At 40.6% G+C, this 17,456-nt stretch overlaps 1 non-coding gene across 1 annotated transcript; it reads right to left on the reverse strand.

Moving 5' to 3' along the window:
• Positions 1-588: 588 nt before the first annotated feature.
• On the reverse strand, positions 589-889 carry LOC149024013 (signal recognition particle RNA). Its single transcript, XR_016171960.1, has one exon.
• Positions 890-17,456: the final 16,567 nt, after the last annotated feature.

Consider the following 17,456-nt stretch of genomic DNA (forward strand, 5'->3'; position numbering starts at 1 on the left):
TAAATTGTTTATCGCAAAAGAGGTACGCAAGCTAGGGACGGTTGAGCATATAGGACTGGGACCTAGGATGGAAGGCAGGGAAGGATTACAAGAGCTAGTCATATGTGTTAACTTAGGCAAGAGGGTTTCCATATTAGGCATGGAGGAGGAACAAGGTATAGCTTTAATGAAAGAGGGATTTTCTCCACTTAGTAAGGCTAGAGCACAACAATAGCATTGGCGACGACAACACTATTGATTCAGCAGGAGGGGTTGGAAATTCCAGGGAGGCATCAAGACAATGATTGGCGTTGATGCAGTGGCAACAACATTATCGAAGAAAAACATGACAACAAAGAGCCTTCAAGCCTAATATTGGGAATAACAGTTGCCAAAAAGGGGTTTGGTATCTTACCAATGACAATTGTGATGTTTCATGGTGCAAGCGTCGATTTGAAGCTTTTCGAAGATGTATGGAATTAACCATGGTTATACGGCTAGTGAGGGTGTGGAATTAATCATTGCAACATTTGTAGCTAAAAAGCAGGTATCAGGTCAAATAGAGGGGCGGCCTTTTTCTACATGTCATGAATTAAGAAGAGATGCAAAAAAGGTGATTGTTTGATTGGGACCATCTCTTGGGGCACCTGGGTTGATGGTACGTCGATTTTTATCCTTCCACCATCAAGAGCGGGAGGTTCTCGCTGCTCTGTGAAGCCAGCCTGGCGCATTACCCTCCACTTTAGGAACCATGAAGCCTAGGCCTTCGCCCAAGCTACAAAGTTCAACTCCTAACTTGGAGCGGGCAAACCGGTTGTTGCACCTACCAACCCAACCCGACAAGAGTTGAACCAACATTCAATCACCTTAATGCCCCACATGGTTACAAGCTCACGCTACTGAGCTCGGCTATTGATGATTGTAGAGCTTAGATTTGTAAAGAGGCAAACATTTTGTGAGTTTTTCGATGTGGGACTAAAAAGCAAAGCATGTGAATTAGAAATTACCTTGTAAATGATGAATTTGGAAATTTGAACAAGAATATTTTACATGAATATATATTTTTTTTTTATGACTCACTCGGGACAAGAATATTTTATCGTTTACTCGATTGGACTTGAAAGTTATTTCTAAACAATAGCCATTTTTTCTGTTCACGATTCCCTAGATTTTTTTGTATGCTTTTACTTTGGACTTCACCATGAACTTATCAAAAAGGTTTCTGATTTTTTTTTTCTTATCCAGTTTTATTTTCTTCCTTGTCTTTTGAGTATTTTATTCTTTTCTCAATTGGATTTTTTTTTTTGGGTAGATTCTCAATTGGATTTAGTCGTTACTATTTTTCCAATTCATGATTGTTAAAATTCTTTTTTCCTTTTGGACTTTGACATGAACGCTGGGGAAGGGGATTTTTTTTTTTTTTTTTTTCAATAAAAATCTTCTTTGTGTTTTAGATGTAATATGGCTTATAATTTTTTTCTCCCATACCTCTTCACCTCACATTTAAGAGGGATTCACCTATGAGTTTTTTTAGTTCACTTTATCAATGCTCAGACCGGAGGGGAGCTATCCTAGGCCAAGGAGGCCATGGCTTGCCTCTCCCCTTATTTTTGAAATTTGCCTATAGATAAACCCTTTTGTTCCCCTTACTATATGTGAAATACCAATATTTTGTTCTTGGAAGTAATTACATTTTGATTAAGTTATTAATATTAGATTAGGGAAAAATGTGAAATGAAGATAAATTTTACAGCAAGTTTTTATTTCTCCTTTATACTTAGTATATTTACTAAAATTTCCCTACTCTAACTTTCACATCTGATCTCCCTAAAAAACCAAACTTCCACCTCTACTTCTCCCTTGCTATTTTTAAATTCCCAACTTCCCCTATATTTTTTTAACCTAGTCAATTTTTCTCTTTCAACTTAAATTTATTACTTGAACCACTGAAGTATCCTTTTCTTTTTTGGGTAAATATCATTTACCTTCCCTCTTAGCTGGACAAATAGTACTTACACCCCCTCTTAGTTGGATAATATCACTTACCTCCCCTCTTACCTGGCAAATATATCAAACACCTCTCCTCTGTTAACTTTCTCGGTTAAATTTAACTTTTATCGTTAAATATTTATCTAAAACTCCACACTGCTGTTGGCTAAAAATATTTTTTATTTTAAACCTAAATTATTGTAATCACCCTTGCAGTTAAAATACTAAATTACCCTAAATTAAAATCATTGTTAAGAACCAAAACGCTATAGTTAAAACCCAGATTATCTTTAATTATTAAAAGCCCAACATACAAAAATTTATCAAACAATTAAAAAAAACCCAAAATAGTAGTATGTGTTTAATTTTATCAACATACCCTTTTTTTAGTTTTAATTGCATTTTTTATTTAGTTGATAGTAGTACGTTTTTTTAATTGTTTGATAAAATTAAAAAAAGAAAAATGGTATGTTGGGCTTTTAATAATTAAATATAATTTGGATTTTAACTATAGTGTTTTGGTTTTTAATAATTATTTTAATTGAGGGTAATTTAGTATTTTAACTATTTGGGTGATTACGGTAATTTATGGTTTAAAATAAAAAATATTTTTAGCTAAGGGTAGTTTGGAGTTTTAGAAAAATATTTAACGGTAAAAGTTAAACTTAACCGAGAAAGTTAACAAATGGGAGGTGTTTGATATATCTGCCAGGTAAGAGGGGAGGTAAGTGATATTTTCCCTTCTTTTTTTTGTATGAAACTGAAAAGCTTCATTCATGAACTGGACAAAAAATACAGACACAATAAATAAAAGAAAGAAATACAAAAGATAAATGCATGAAAACACAAGGTTCGATCCGAACCAGGGAATGGAAAGTGACCAAATGTCATACATGCAATAGACAAGGTCATCCAGGCTAAGGAATGGGTTGAGCCCAATCCCTTAGAAAAGTGGTTGTAACAACCACAACAACAATTAAGCACAAGGAACACGACATACATATCCTCCATCGCAAACGCTCAAAGAGGCGACACTTTTGTGGCATAGACATGCCACAAAGGCGGAGAGATAACACGCCTCAAGGGCGGAGAGATAACATGCCTCAAGGGCGGAAACAACAGCCACGGCCAAGACACACCGGCGGCGACCAGCAACACGAAACTCTCGCAGTAGCAAAGCTTCCAGATCCACGGGAGATACTTCCAGCTCTGGCATAAAACCTTCAAAGATGCAGAATGCACTACCGAATTTCGCATCTACCTGGACCTCTTTTTTTTTTTGTCCTTCTCTAAACCGTTCACGGGAGAGAGGGAGGTGAGGGAGTAGAACAGGGGTGGGGGTGGAGATGGACAAGACAAACAGAGAGGCGGAAAGATCAGACAAGGGTGTCCCACCAATTGGAGAAAAATAGAAATTAGAGAGAGAGAGAGAGAGAGAGAGAGAGAAAAAAAAAAAAAGAGGGGGGGGGGGGGGGGGGGGGGGGGGGGGGGGGGGGGGGAGAGCCGAATAGAATGGGAAACTGTGAGTTTTTTTTTTTTTTTTTCCTCTCTAAACCGGTCACATGAGAGAGGGAGAGAGGGAGGTGAGGCAGCAAAACAGGGGTGGGGCTGGAGATGGAGAAGGCAAACAGAGAGGCGGCCAAGTATCCTACAACTTCTAAAATGCTGAAATCAACTTCCATCAAAGTAAAATAAAACAAAATTTTCTTAAAAAAAAAAGAACTGAAATAAAACATTGAGCCTACAACTTTTAAGACATTGATAATGGACTACTTAAGGAAAGAACATTACAAGCAAGATATAGTTTTTTGATTTATATAAATAGTCCAGCTTGCTTGAACAAGTTCAATAACAACATGAGATTAATTAGAAATTTCATACGAAAAATTATCTCAATATATGCTGCTTCTAATGTTTAATTCTTGAAGTTCTCCATTATCAATATCTTGAGAGTCGTAAGTATAAATTGATTTCAGCCTCTCTTTTTTTTCTTCCTTTTTCCTGTTCCTCTTTTTAAGAAGTTGATTTTATTATTAAGAAGATGATGATAGTTTGGCGGCACAAGTAGTAAATTTGAACTAGATAATATGAACCGATTGAAGTTGAAAGTAAAAAAAAAAAAAAGTTGGATTAGGAAAATATAGGGTTAACTTGGATAGTTAAACATATCAAAGGAGGAGAGGTGAGAGTTTAGTTTATTGGGGGAACCAGATGTGAAAGTTTGAGTAAGGGAATTTTCGTCAATAGAGTTGAAGTAGAGAGGAATGGCATAAATTCGCTCTAAATTTTAAAATCCTTCTTCTCCCTTTTTGGAAATTGTTAGTTCTATATTAAGGGGTGCAGACTATTACATATACTACTAGGAGCATCAAACTTGTGACTTCAACCTCTTCATTAAGAGGTGCCGGTCATTATCAACCTAGCAATCCTTCGAATAAAATCCTTCTTTTTCTTATGACTCTGCCAAGTCAAAAACACTTCAACTCTGAATTAAAAATAGAAGGTTGTGGCACTAAAAACTGGTACATGGAGCCAACATCCAATGAATGGTTTGGATCCGTGCCACATGTCCAAATTCCTCATACACGCCCTGTCACATCCACCCAGCTGGTACCCTATCTGGCATACCCGGGAATGTGATCCATAGTCTAAGGATCAAGAATTGAGCGACCATGCCTCCCACATATACGATAACACAATCATGAACAATAATAATCAAGGTAAAAGCAACAAATAATAGATATCAAGAATAAGATAAGATCAACTAATCAAAGTACAGAAATATAAAATACCAAGTGTATAAGTGTAATCATGAGAATGAGAAAAATGAGTAAAAGTCACTCTCTCAAAGCAGCGGAAAGATAGTAAAACCAAGTTAAGTTACAATCCATGTGTTAAAGAGTAACTCCAAGAAAGTTAATTACATATCCAAAGTGTTCAACAATAATCCAGGGAAATGGGGCACTAGACAAGGGTTTCTTCTATTCTAATGATTGTCTCTTCATAGGTGTGGACAAAGAAAGCCCAGCACGGTCACTCCCTCAGAATAGTGGGGCAAACCCTGGAACGTAGAATAATTCTCTTCGGCACCATAACTTTGATCTTCACCGTAGCTACCACCCGGAGGGTAGTATGAGGAATCAAAGTCCGTCTCGTAGAGTGTGCCATAAGAGTCTTCAATACCTGCAGAAAAATCTAACAACATTTGCACAAAAGGAATGAGTTCAAAAGAGCTCAGCAATGCAGTTATTCCATAATTTAAAATCATACAAATACAGATCATAACATAATGCAATGTGATATGAGACATATGATGCAAATATGATTCTAACTCTAGGAATGCTAGTCTCTATGGTAGACATGCTTTAAGCCATAGCACCATACTTCTTTGGGTCGTCAGTCACTCTCCCTCAACCAATTCCGTATCTTGGGACCACCGTGGTAATTGGGTGAAGTCCTCTCAAACCATGGTAGGGGATTCGGTCACCGCTCTCTCACATCAGCATTTGGTATAAGTATTGGCACATGTCGCGGTAAAGCCTAGCCCAATGCAAGTCATCTACTCAGTCGTATCAACTCAGATCCAGATACGTCCATTCCTCGCCCCAGGCGGTCCTTTACGGTATCCTTCACACTATAATCAGCGTAATCCCGGATTACGTACTCATCAACCCTATTGGTCATCCACAAATAGTAAACGGGAAGCTCTCACGTCCTCTCACAGGTTGGTTACCAGTCTTGAGCACCTGTGAGCCCAAGTCTAGCTATTTACAACCCTACCAATAAATGGCCCCTTTCGAGTATCCGTAGCATGGTTCATATCCTCTCCCGGGTTGGTTACCGGTCTTGATCGCCCATCCAACCATACACTACCACGGGTCGTTCGGTCTAAATGCCCTTCTGATTCAGGTCTGACAAGACAAGGACAATCCTAGCCACACCACTAGACAATCCTATGTATGTCATCCAATAACCCAAGAAAGTGTCGATAGGCACCTTCAGAGAACATCCCATACTATTCCCTTCGATGCCCAAGGACAGAAGCGTCAATAGGACACTCCCCAATCCCAAGTTATACCTAGGCAATCGCATACCCAAGTCCATCATATCTCATACAATTGATACATCATCATGATACAAGTTAAATCATAATATTGAATTGATCCATCATGAATATAAATACAAGAATAATAAACCATTCTAACAAGAGTATAAGAAATCACAATACTACTGTTCTAAAACAAGTATAGGAGTCCTGTAATAATCAAAAGCAATTAAAAGACTATGTTCATTAAGTACAAGCACCAAACATAAGTTCATGGCCTAAGTGTTTATGGAAATAACCATCCTTACCTTAGGTTGAGTTGATGATGAATCAAGAATTACCAAGGAATGATCCAAAAGTAGTGTTAAGACCCTAAACAAACATAAATAAAAGGTTAGAAAAGAAATCAAGAAGATCGGATGTCGAACGGGTCAAAACTGGATGAGGTTGCTGTCAGCAACAAGTTTGGTCGATGGTCCTTGGTCGATGGCATCGACCAAAATGTCTTCGGGACAGAATAGTGGGTTTTGGGGATTTTGGTCCGAAATTGGTCTTCCGGGGTTCGGATAGATCCGGAACTTGGAGGGATGCTTAAGAACAGTAAGAGGATGCTACAAATCAAGGAATTAACATAACCTAATGGTCTAAATAGAATGCGCCAAATTGAGCTATTAAGTTCAAGAGGCAAGCATCATAGCATGAGTTGAAATTGATTGCATTGACATTGAAAGGGCATGCATTAGCTAAGGAAACTTATAGGAATTTAATTAGGATCATATGCTAGTGATAAACATGTATATAGCACACTATATACCTCAGTTTTGTACAAGAAGGCATGAAGTTAAGGAGAAAATCAAAGAATGTATATGCAAGGCTTGAAATAGGGGCATAGCATCAATAGACAAGTGAGAGGATCATAGGTTAAGCAAGAATGGACACTTGGAGTGATGGTTGCAAGGTTGTAGCACCATCTCCAAGGTCTTAACAGAAAAAGAGGGATAGAAAAAATTAGAATAGAGAGTGGAACTGATGAATCATACCTTGTAGTTGTAGATGGAGACAAGGAACAATGATTAACAATGAGTTTTGGTGGGATCTTCTTCACAAATGCCTAGGAGTTGCTTTGGGAAGCTCTCCCCACGTTCTCATGAGTGATAATGATTGCAATAGGGCTCAAAACACGAGGCTAGTATAAATAGAATGGAGAATATTCTAAGAATCATTAACTTGTCTGTTTGGGGAACTTTGGTCGATGGTCCTTGGTCGATGGCATCGACCAAAGAGGATCGACCAAAATGTGATTCAATAGAAAAATCAGGTTTTGATCAGCAACTTCGGACAGGGATTTGGAGGGCTATACAAGGTCCAATTGAATGGGGTTTTCTTCTATAATTCAATCAAGAAGTCTAGTTTTGGGGAATACCTTCGGATTGTGCACGGGAGTCTATTAGGTACTTCAACTAAATCATTCTTCTCCGATGTGCAGACTTCCACTAAACACCGACAATGTACTCAAGTAAGGGGTATCATCATCAATGTCCATGGGCTCGATCTCCGACTTATAATTATCAATCAAAAGGGTCCATAAGTCTCTTCTACCACCGATTTGGGTCTTCAGACTAAAAAACAACAGTGGATCCGGGTTAGGATAGGGTTTGATTTTACATTCTCCCCCCCTTAAAAGAAATTTCGTCCTCGAAATTGAAAGCGTATCTGTGCTTCCAAAAAGATGAGGAAAATTTTCCTTCATGTCTTCTTCCTTCTCCCAAGAAGCTTCTTCTGGTGTGTGGTTCTTCCATCGAATCTTCACCAAAGGAATGGTCGATTCCGCAACTGCTTGTCCTTTCTGTCTAGGATCTCGGCTGGTCTTTCATCGTAAGAAAGATCAACACTAAGTCCTTCGGGTGCTTGCTATAGTATGTGTTCCGGGTTCTCTATGTACTTTCGAAGCATTGAAACACGAAACACATTGTGAACTCTAGCAAGAGATGGGGGCAAGGCCAAGCGGTATGCTACAGGTCCAACCTTTTCCAAAATCTCAAAAGGTCCAATGAAGCGAGGGCTAAGCTTCCCTTTCACATTGAATCTCGTCACCCCTTTCATAGGTGACATTTTGAGGAAAACTTTCTCTCCAATTGGAAATTCTAAGTCGGTTCTTCTCTTGTCGGCATAAGATTTCTGTCTAGACTACGCAGACTTGATCCTTTCTCTAATCATGTCAACCATATCACTTGTAGCTTCAATCATCTCTGGACCCAAGACTTTTCTTTCACATGTCTCAGTCCAATACAAAGGCGTCCAACAAGTGTTACCATACAAAGCTTTAAATGGAGCCATGCCTATTGTTGCTTGATAATTGTTGTTATAGTCAAACTCAACTAAAGCTAAGTGTTCATCCCAATTTCCACCCATGTCTACCACACAAGATCTAAGCATGTCTTCCAATATATGAATTGTCCGCTCAGATTTTCCATCAGACTGTGGATGATGAGCTATACTCAGATTCAATTGGGTTCCCAAGGCTTTCTGCAAACCATTCCAAAACCTTGAGGTGAACCTAGGATCACGGTCAGAAACAATACTCACAGACACTCAGTGTAGACGAACTACATTGTCTACATAAAGCCTAGCTAGCTTATCCAAAGTGTAAGTGATCTTCATAGGCATAAAATGGGCTGATTTGGTCAACCTATCAACAATCACCCACACAGTGTCATTTCTTTTACTTGTTCAGGGCAAGCTTGTCACGAAATCCAATGAGATATCTTCCCACTTCCAACTAGGAATAGGAAGGGGCTGAAGTAATCCAGACGGAGGTTGGCGAACGGCTTTCACACGTTGACAAGTCTCACACTTGGCAACAAAATCTTCAACGTCAGCTTTCAAACCATTCACCAAAAATGTTCCCTTAAGTCCTTGTACATCTTGGTACTTCCAGGGTGTACTATAAAGATGGACTGGTGTGCTTCTTTCAATATTTCCTTCTTGATTTCATCAATAGCAGGCACATAGAGTCTACCTCTAAACGATAAGGTACCATCCATAGATGTACTAAAAGCAGGGTCCATTTTTGAATTCAAGGCAATCTTCTCAATCTTCTCTTTCAACTCTTGATCAGAACTTTGCAAAGCAACAATTTTGTCTCTAAGGGTGGATCTTGCAGTCATGGCATAAAGAACAAAATCCAAACCCTTAGGAACCACTTCCAAACCGAATCTTTCCATCCATGACAACAAAGGCCGACTCAAAGCATTCAAGTCTAAATCCTTCCTTTGGCTTTTCCTACTAAGAGCATCCGCAACTACATTTTCTTTACCTGGGTGGTACTGGATGTCACAATCATAGTCAGAGACCAATTCTAACCATCTTCTTTTTCTCATGTTCAGCTCCTTCTGGGTGAAGAAGTACTTCAAACTCTTATGATCCGTGAAGATGGCGATCTTCTCACCGTACGGAGTCCCAATCAAGCAAGACCCGGCTCGTCGAGGGGGGTCCGCGACGCCGGGCTGCCCTACCTCCGTGCTCACCGCCCCCCGCTGGCCGGGCCCCCGCTCGTATAGTCAAAACCGGAGCGCTTGTCAATCTAACCTTTAGCACTTTGAAATTCTTCTCGCAAGCTTAGGTCCACACAAACTTCTCTTCTTTTCTAGTTAGCTTAGTCATAGGAGCAGCCAACCTAGAAAAATTTTCAATAAATCTTCTATAGTATCCCTCCAATCCAAGGAAACTTCTTATCTCAGTTACGGTCTTCGGTCTTTCCCAATCAGCAACTGTTTGCACCTTCTCAGAATCCACACAAATACCTTCGGCTAAAACAACAGGGCCGAGAAATACTACCCTTGAGAGCCAAAAGTCACACTTGCTAAACATAGCATAGAGTTTCTTTTCCTTCATCCTTTGCAATGTGAAGTTCAGGTGCTTCGCATGCTCTTTCTCATTCATTGAGTAGATCAAGATGTCGTCAATGAAAACGATTACAAATTTATCGAGGACATCATGAAATACTCGGTTCATGAGGTCCATGAACACGGCAGGAGCATTAGTTAAGCCGAAAGGCATAACTCTAAATTCATAATGTCCATACCTTGTTCTAAACGCCGTCTTACAGATATCACTTGACTTCACTTTCAACTGATGATATCCCGATCTCAAATCAATCTTCGAGAATACAGCCGCTCCTTTCAACTAATCGAAAAGATCATCAATCCGAGGCAGTGGGTATCTATTCTTTATCGTCAGTTTGTTCAACTCCCGGTAATCAATGCACAGACGCATGCTACCGTCCTTCTTCTTTACAAACAAGACTGGAGCTCCCAAGGCGATACACTTGGCTGCACAAAACCTCTCTCTAAGAGCTTATTCAATTGTGTTTGCAACTCTTCTAGTTCGGTTGGTGCCATTCTGTACAGAGCTTTAGATACCGGAGCCGCTCCAGGAGTTAAGCCTATGGAAAACTCAATTTCCCTATCAGGGGGCAAACCTGACAAGTCATCTAGAAATACATTAGCAAAATCACCAGCAACTCTGACTTCTTCAACTCTCTTCCCTTCTTTGACCTTGCTTCCAGGTGAAGCACTTTCCACTAAAGCATGGACTTGCATTAAAGCGGTCAAGGTCTTCTTGCTAATTCTTCCCTTCTCTCCTTGGAACTCGAAAACTAAATTCTCTTCCACTCAAAACTGGATCTTCTTTGAAGAGCACAAGATTATGGCATTATAGAATGTCAACCAATCGATTCCCAAGATCACATCAAAGTCTCTCATGTCAAACAACACTAGATTTGCCTTCAGGTTCTTTCCACAAATTAATACAGGACAATCTTCTAACACTTTATCTAGTTTAACAGCAGACCCAACAGGGGTACTAATTAACAAACAACTAGATAAACACCGAGGTGTGAGGTTAGTCTTCAAAACAAAAGTAGATGATATTAATGAAAGGGATGCACCCATATCAAACAAAACAAATGTTGGAAAAGAAGCAACCAACAATGTACCTGTGACAACATCATGGCAAGGATCATGTTCAGCACCAGATATGCTGAATACTCTGCCAGAGGAAGGGGCAGGGGCAGGAATAGGAGCACTCTTCATGACTGGAGCATAAGGTTGGGCTGGTTTCTTTGGGCAAAAGCGGGCATAATGGCCTGTCTGCTTGCAGAGGAAGCAAGTGGAATCTCTCTGTCCAACAGGAGCTGCAATAGGGGGAAGTCTTTGAAATGCAGGCCTAGGATTCACCATCCCAGGTCTAGGTGGATGTGTAACTCCCGAAGGTCTGACTCCACTGGATTGACCATGATGGCCCACAGGAAAAGAACTAGAACTCTGGCCAAAATTCCTCGGCTGAAAGGCAGGAGCAGGGTAAGGAGCAGGTCTAGCAAAGCGCCAATCAATGCGGTCTACAAAGCCAGGGGGCCTAGCTTGCCAGGGTCTCTGAACTCGAGCATTTTCCTTCTCATTTTCTTCAAGCTTCTTCGAGTTTTGGACAACCTGAGCATAACCCTCCAGAGGCAAGACTGTGAGGTATGCCTTAATGGAAGGCCGCAAACCCTTGAAAAACTTTTTCGCCTTAGCATCATCGGACTTGATGGATTCGGGGGCGAAGAAGAAAAGTTCTTCAAATTTTTGCCGATACTCAAGCACAAACAAGGGACCTTGCACTAAAGCCATGAACTCGGCCTCCTTGGCATCTTTTACGGCTTCTGGAAAGTAGTTCTTGCAAAATGCTTCCTTAAACTTCTCCCAGGAGACAACACCGGCATTAAGATTCTCGAGGATGGGCCTGGTAGAGGTCCACCATGCATCAGCTTCATGCTGAAGCTTCTGCTCTGCAAACAACACTTTCTGAGCATCAAAACATTGCAAATGTTTGAAGGGTTTCTCCAATTCTCGAAGCCACTTGTTTGGAAAGAGAGTGTCCTTTGTTACTCCAGTCAAAGAAGGCACTTGTAACTTTAGGAAGCTTTCCATCAAACGGGTGTGGGGTGTCTCGATGAATCTTTCCACAAGAGGGGCTGCGGCACTAGAAGTCCCAACTCCGGCACAGTTCTCATTGTGAAGGGTAGCAAAACCAGCCATCATCTGGTTAAATTGGGCAGCTTGTTGTTGCATCATGTTGGTCATGACGCTGGCGATATCTCTAAAACTTCCGATATCGGGGGCACCAGGAATGCCATTCGTGGTGTGGCTATCTTCCTGCGTTTGCTGGTCAGAGCCCCCAGCAGGTGTTTCCTTTGTTTCCGGTGCTATTTGACCCAACGAAATGGTTTCTAAGAAGGACCATTTTGCAAGAATCAAAGATAAGGACACCAAAATTCAAATATGTCAAAACAACTTGATCAAAGATTAGGATACTCAAATCATGGTTAGAACTATCAACATAGTAAGCAAATAAGTCAACATTGGTCAAAAACCAAGGAAATCAATTCACAAATCAAAATTTTCCAAAAACAGCCCAAGGCAGCAAAATGACTTATTTTGGTCGATGCTCCTTGATCGATGGTATCGACCAAAATGATTCTGCGCGAAAAATCAGATTTAAAGGGCCCACTTCTCGTTTCATTTTCATTTCTCACACTACAATTTCGAGTTTGGCTCTGGGGAAAACGACTCTCTAGGGTTTCTAAGGATTCCAAGGCTTGATTCAAGGCTCCATCAACACTTGCAAGTCTCCTTTGATCATCTATACAAGTAAGCTCTCTTTCTTCTTCTCTTTTCTTGAAACTTTCATTTACCATTGATGTGTTTCTCTTAAAAACTGAACAATGCTTGTTGCTAAGGGTTAGGATCATGCATAGGGGTGTTTAGAAACATGTTCCCATTAGTTTCCAAGCAAGATTAAGCTTAAAACACACGATTGCAAACACTTTGGTTCCAAAATCACTATTCATCTCACAAAAATCCAACTTTACAAAAACTTGTTCCATTTTCAAACCAAAATGAATTTTAACATGAAACAAATTTCTACATGACTGATTCACTATGGGGAAGGTGTTCCCACTTTCCGTTCGGTCAAATTCCAATTTTCAAAATTTCACAAACGCAAGCCCAAAGAGGGATTTTCTCTCTCCTACTTGCTGAATTTTCACTTTGAAGATGCCAAAATGATGGATTTTCACCAAACAAAGTGTTCCAGCATGTTTATCCAGGTCTTATGCACATGTTAGAATGATCGATTCAAAATTTTACCAAGGTCAAAATTTTCCAAAAATTTACGAAAATGCCCTTCATTTAGCAATTACACACTGGGACTAATCCAAATGAAATTCTTTCTTTGTTTCAACAGATCCACTATGCCTAGAGGAGGGCGACGGGTTGATAGAGGTCGAGGACACGTTCCCCGGTCGGAGGTTACGGACGAGGAGCATTTCACCACTCCCATGGCTGAGTTTCTACATGAGTACTACTTCCATGACATACCGATTGAGCACGGACGGTTGGTTGTTGTGGATGACCTAGAGACGTTTCACATACGAGAGAGACTGGAGGCTATGGATTGGCTTCATTTGTACACTACAGCATATCCGGTCTATCCAAATCTCGTCAGGTACTTCTATAGTAACCTGACTTACCATATCGAGGATGACCCACGAGATGGTTCTAGGATCGTCATGGACTCTATGGTTGGGGGCAGGGAGATCAGTTTCACTACTAGGACACTGGCTCGCATCTTGGATGTCCCGATTGTACGAGATTCCCGTTGGTGGATTCCCGCCGGTACAAACATCACTGAGGCTCTTCTTCCATATGAGACATACGAGGTATCCATGACTCTATGGGATGACATTAACTACTATATGCCCTGGAGTGGTACCGTGATGCGTCCTTCAGCTCGGGTTATCGCTCGCATTGTCGAGCGAAACATCCTTCAGAAGGCAGGGCACCACAGCAAGGTGTCGGCGATGGAGGCATTGGTTATCTACAGCATGTACACTGGAGTGCAGATAGACTTAGCATACATCATGCAGAACGTCATGATTGATCGGATTGAGTTTCCTAGGGTAGGAACTTGGCTTTCGGTTGACTCTTGACCCATATTTTTGAGCACTTTGATGTGGACATGGAGGATACACAAGTGATTCAGGGCCGAGACATAGGTGAGGACATCGGCTCATGGTTGATTAGGAAGATGGGACTCCATGATGCCGCCAGATCAGAGGATGAGGATGACATCGATGAGGCATCAGAGGATGATGACTCAGAGGATGAGGATACCGATGATGATGATGGTGAAGATAGTGGTGATGAGGACGATGATGAGCATGGGGATGATGATGATCAGGGTCAGAATGAGATTCCGAGGCACGAGGAGATTCCTACTCCATGATTCTCTGAGGTCGGAGGTCCCTCTCACACAACTTCTGAGGCTCCAAGTGTGGCTTCTCATCAGTCATCGATTCATTCCATACTTGAGAGGATCGAGGCTCGTCAGAAGGCTATAGAGGCTGGATAGAGGAGGATGGAGTTATACATGTGCACCCTAGTTGAGAGGTTTGCACGACTGGAGGAGGAGTTCAGATCTAGGAGAGATCAGACAGATCGTCGGAGTCGATCACCTAGATAGATAGTACTAGGAATTTCCTTTTATGCTTTCTTAGATGTATTTCTTTTCAGACTTGTAAAACTCTCTTATGTGATTAATGAAGTTCATTTATTTTGTTTATATTATTGTGTCTTATTCAAAATTCAATTTGTGCTTCATTAATTTGGTTGCTAGCCCAGGTTATCTATTATTCACCTCTAAGAGCACTAGAGTCACTTTTGGATCTGTGACTCAGAATGTTCCATCATCGTTTTTGTGGTCAGGGTTCCACTTGATCTTGGACTCTGATACCAATCTGTCACATTCACCCAGCCAGTACCCTATCTGGCATACCCGGGAATGTGATCCACAGTCCAAGGATCAAGAATCGAGGGACCATGCCTCCCATATACGCGATAACACAATCATGAACAATAATAATCAAGGTAAAAGCAACAAATAATAGATATCAAGAATAAGATAAGATAAACTAATCAGAGTACAGAAATATATAATACCAAGTGTATAAGTGTAATCATGAGAATGAGAAAATGAGAAAAAGTCACTCTCTAAAAGCAGCGGAAAGATATTAAAATCAAGTTAAGTTACAATCCATGTTTAAAGAGGAACTCCAAGAAAGTTAATTACATATCCAAAGTGTTCAACAATAATCTAGGGAAATGGGGCACTAGACAAGGGTTTCTTCTATCCTAATGATCGTCAATTCATAGGTGTGGACGAAGAAAGCCCAGCATGGCCGCTCCCTCACAATAGTGGGGCTAACCCTGGAACGTAGAATAATCCTCTTCGGCACCATAACTTTGACCTTCACCGTAGCTACCACCCGGAGGGTAGTATAAGGAATCAAAGTCTGTCTCGTAGAGTGTGCCATCAGAGTCTTCAATACCTGCGGGAAAATCAAACAAAATTTGCACGAAATGAATGAATTAAAAAGAACTCAGCAAGGCAGTTATTCCATAATTTAAAATCATACAAATACAGATCATAACATACTGTAATGTGATATGAGACATATGATGCAAATATGATTCTAACTCTAGGAATGCTAGTCTCTATGGTAGACATGCTTTAAGCCATAGCACCATACTTCTTTGGGTCGTCAGTCACTCTCCCTCAACCAATTCCGTATTTTGGGACTACCGTGGTAATTGGGTAAAGTCCTCTCAAACCATGGTAGGGGATTTTTTCACCGCTCTCTCACATCACCATTTGGTATAAGTATTGGCGCATGTCGAGGTAAAGCCTAGCCCAATGCAAGTCATCTACTCAGTCATATCAACTCCTTTCTAGATACATCCATTCCTTGCCCCAGGCAATCCTTTCCAGTATCCTTCACAATAGAGTCAGCGTAATCCCGGATTACGGACTCATCAACCCTATTGGTCATCCACAAATAGTAAACGGGAAGCTCTCACATCCTTTCAAGGGTTGGTTACCGGTCTTGAGCGCCCGTGAGCCCAACTCTAGCTATTTGCAACCCTACCAATAAATGGCCCCTTTCGGGTATCCGTAGCATGGTTCATGTCCTCTCCTGGGTTGGTTACCGGTCTTGAGCGCCCATCCAACCATACACTACCACGGGTTGTTTGGTCTCAATGCCCTTCCGATTCGGGTCTGACACGACAAGGACAATCCTAAGCACACAACTAGACAATCCTATGTATGTCATCCAATAACCCGGAAAAGTGTCGATAGACACCTTCGGAGAACATCCCATACTATTCCCTCCGATGCCCAAGGACAGAAGCGTCAATAGGACACTCCCCAATCCCAAGTTATACCTAGGCAATCGCATACCCAAGTCCATCATATCTCATACAATTGATACATCATCATGATACAAGTTAAATCATAATATTGAATTGATCCATCATGAATATAAATACAAGAATAATAAACCATTCTAACAAGAGTATAAGAAATCACAATACTACTGTTCTTAAACATGTCTAGCAGTCCTATAATAATCAAAAGTAATTAAAAGACTAGGTTCATTAAGTACAAACACCAAACATAAGTTCATGACCTAAGCGTTTATGGAAATAACCATCCTTACCTTAGGTTGAGTTGATGATCAATCAAGAATTAACAAGGAATGATCCAAAAGTAGTGTTAAGACCCTAAACAAACATAAGTAAGAGGTTAGAGAAGAAATCAAGAAGATCGGATGTCAAGCGGGTCAAAACTGGCTAAGGTTGCTATCAGCAACAAGTTTGGTTGATGGTCCTTGGTCGATGGCATCGACCAAAATGTCTTCGGGACAGAATAGTGGGTTTTGGGGATTTTTTTCCGAAATTGGTCTTCCGGGGTACGGATAGATATGGAACTTGGAGGGATGCTTAAGAACAGTAAGAGGACACTACAAATCAAGGAATTTACATAATCTAATGGTCTAAATAGAAAGCCCCAAATTGAGCTATTAAGTTCAAGAGGCAAGCATCATAGCATGAGTTGAAATTGATTGCATTGACATTCAAAGGGCATGCATTAGCTAAGGAAACTTAAAGGAATTTGATTAGGATCATATGCTAGTGATAAACATGTACATAGCACACTATATTTTGTACAAGAAGGCATGAAGTTAAGGAGAAAATCAAAGAATGTATATGCAAGGCTTGAAATGGGGGCATAGCATCAATAGACAAGTGAGAGGATCATAGGTTAAGCAAGAGTGGACACTTGGAGTAATGGTTGCAAGGTTGCAGCACCATCTCCAAGGTCTCAACAGCAAAAGAGGGATAGAATAGAATAGAATAGAATAGAATGGAGAGTGGAAGTGATGAATCATACCTTTTAGTTGTAGACGGAGACAAGGAACAATGATTAACAATGAGTTTTGGTGGGATCTTCTTCACAAATGCCTAGGAGTTGCTTTGGGAAGCTCTCCCCCACGTTCTCAGGA

Source organism: Hakea prostrata, chromosome 2, assembly GCF_041222555.1.
Source record: "Hakea prostrata isolate BN-2017 chromosome 2, UWA_Hpros_2, whole genome shotgun sequence".
Lineage (NCBI taxonomy): Eukaryota > Viridiplantae > Streptophyta > Magnoliopsida > Proteales > Proteaceae > Hakea > Hakea prostrata.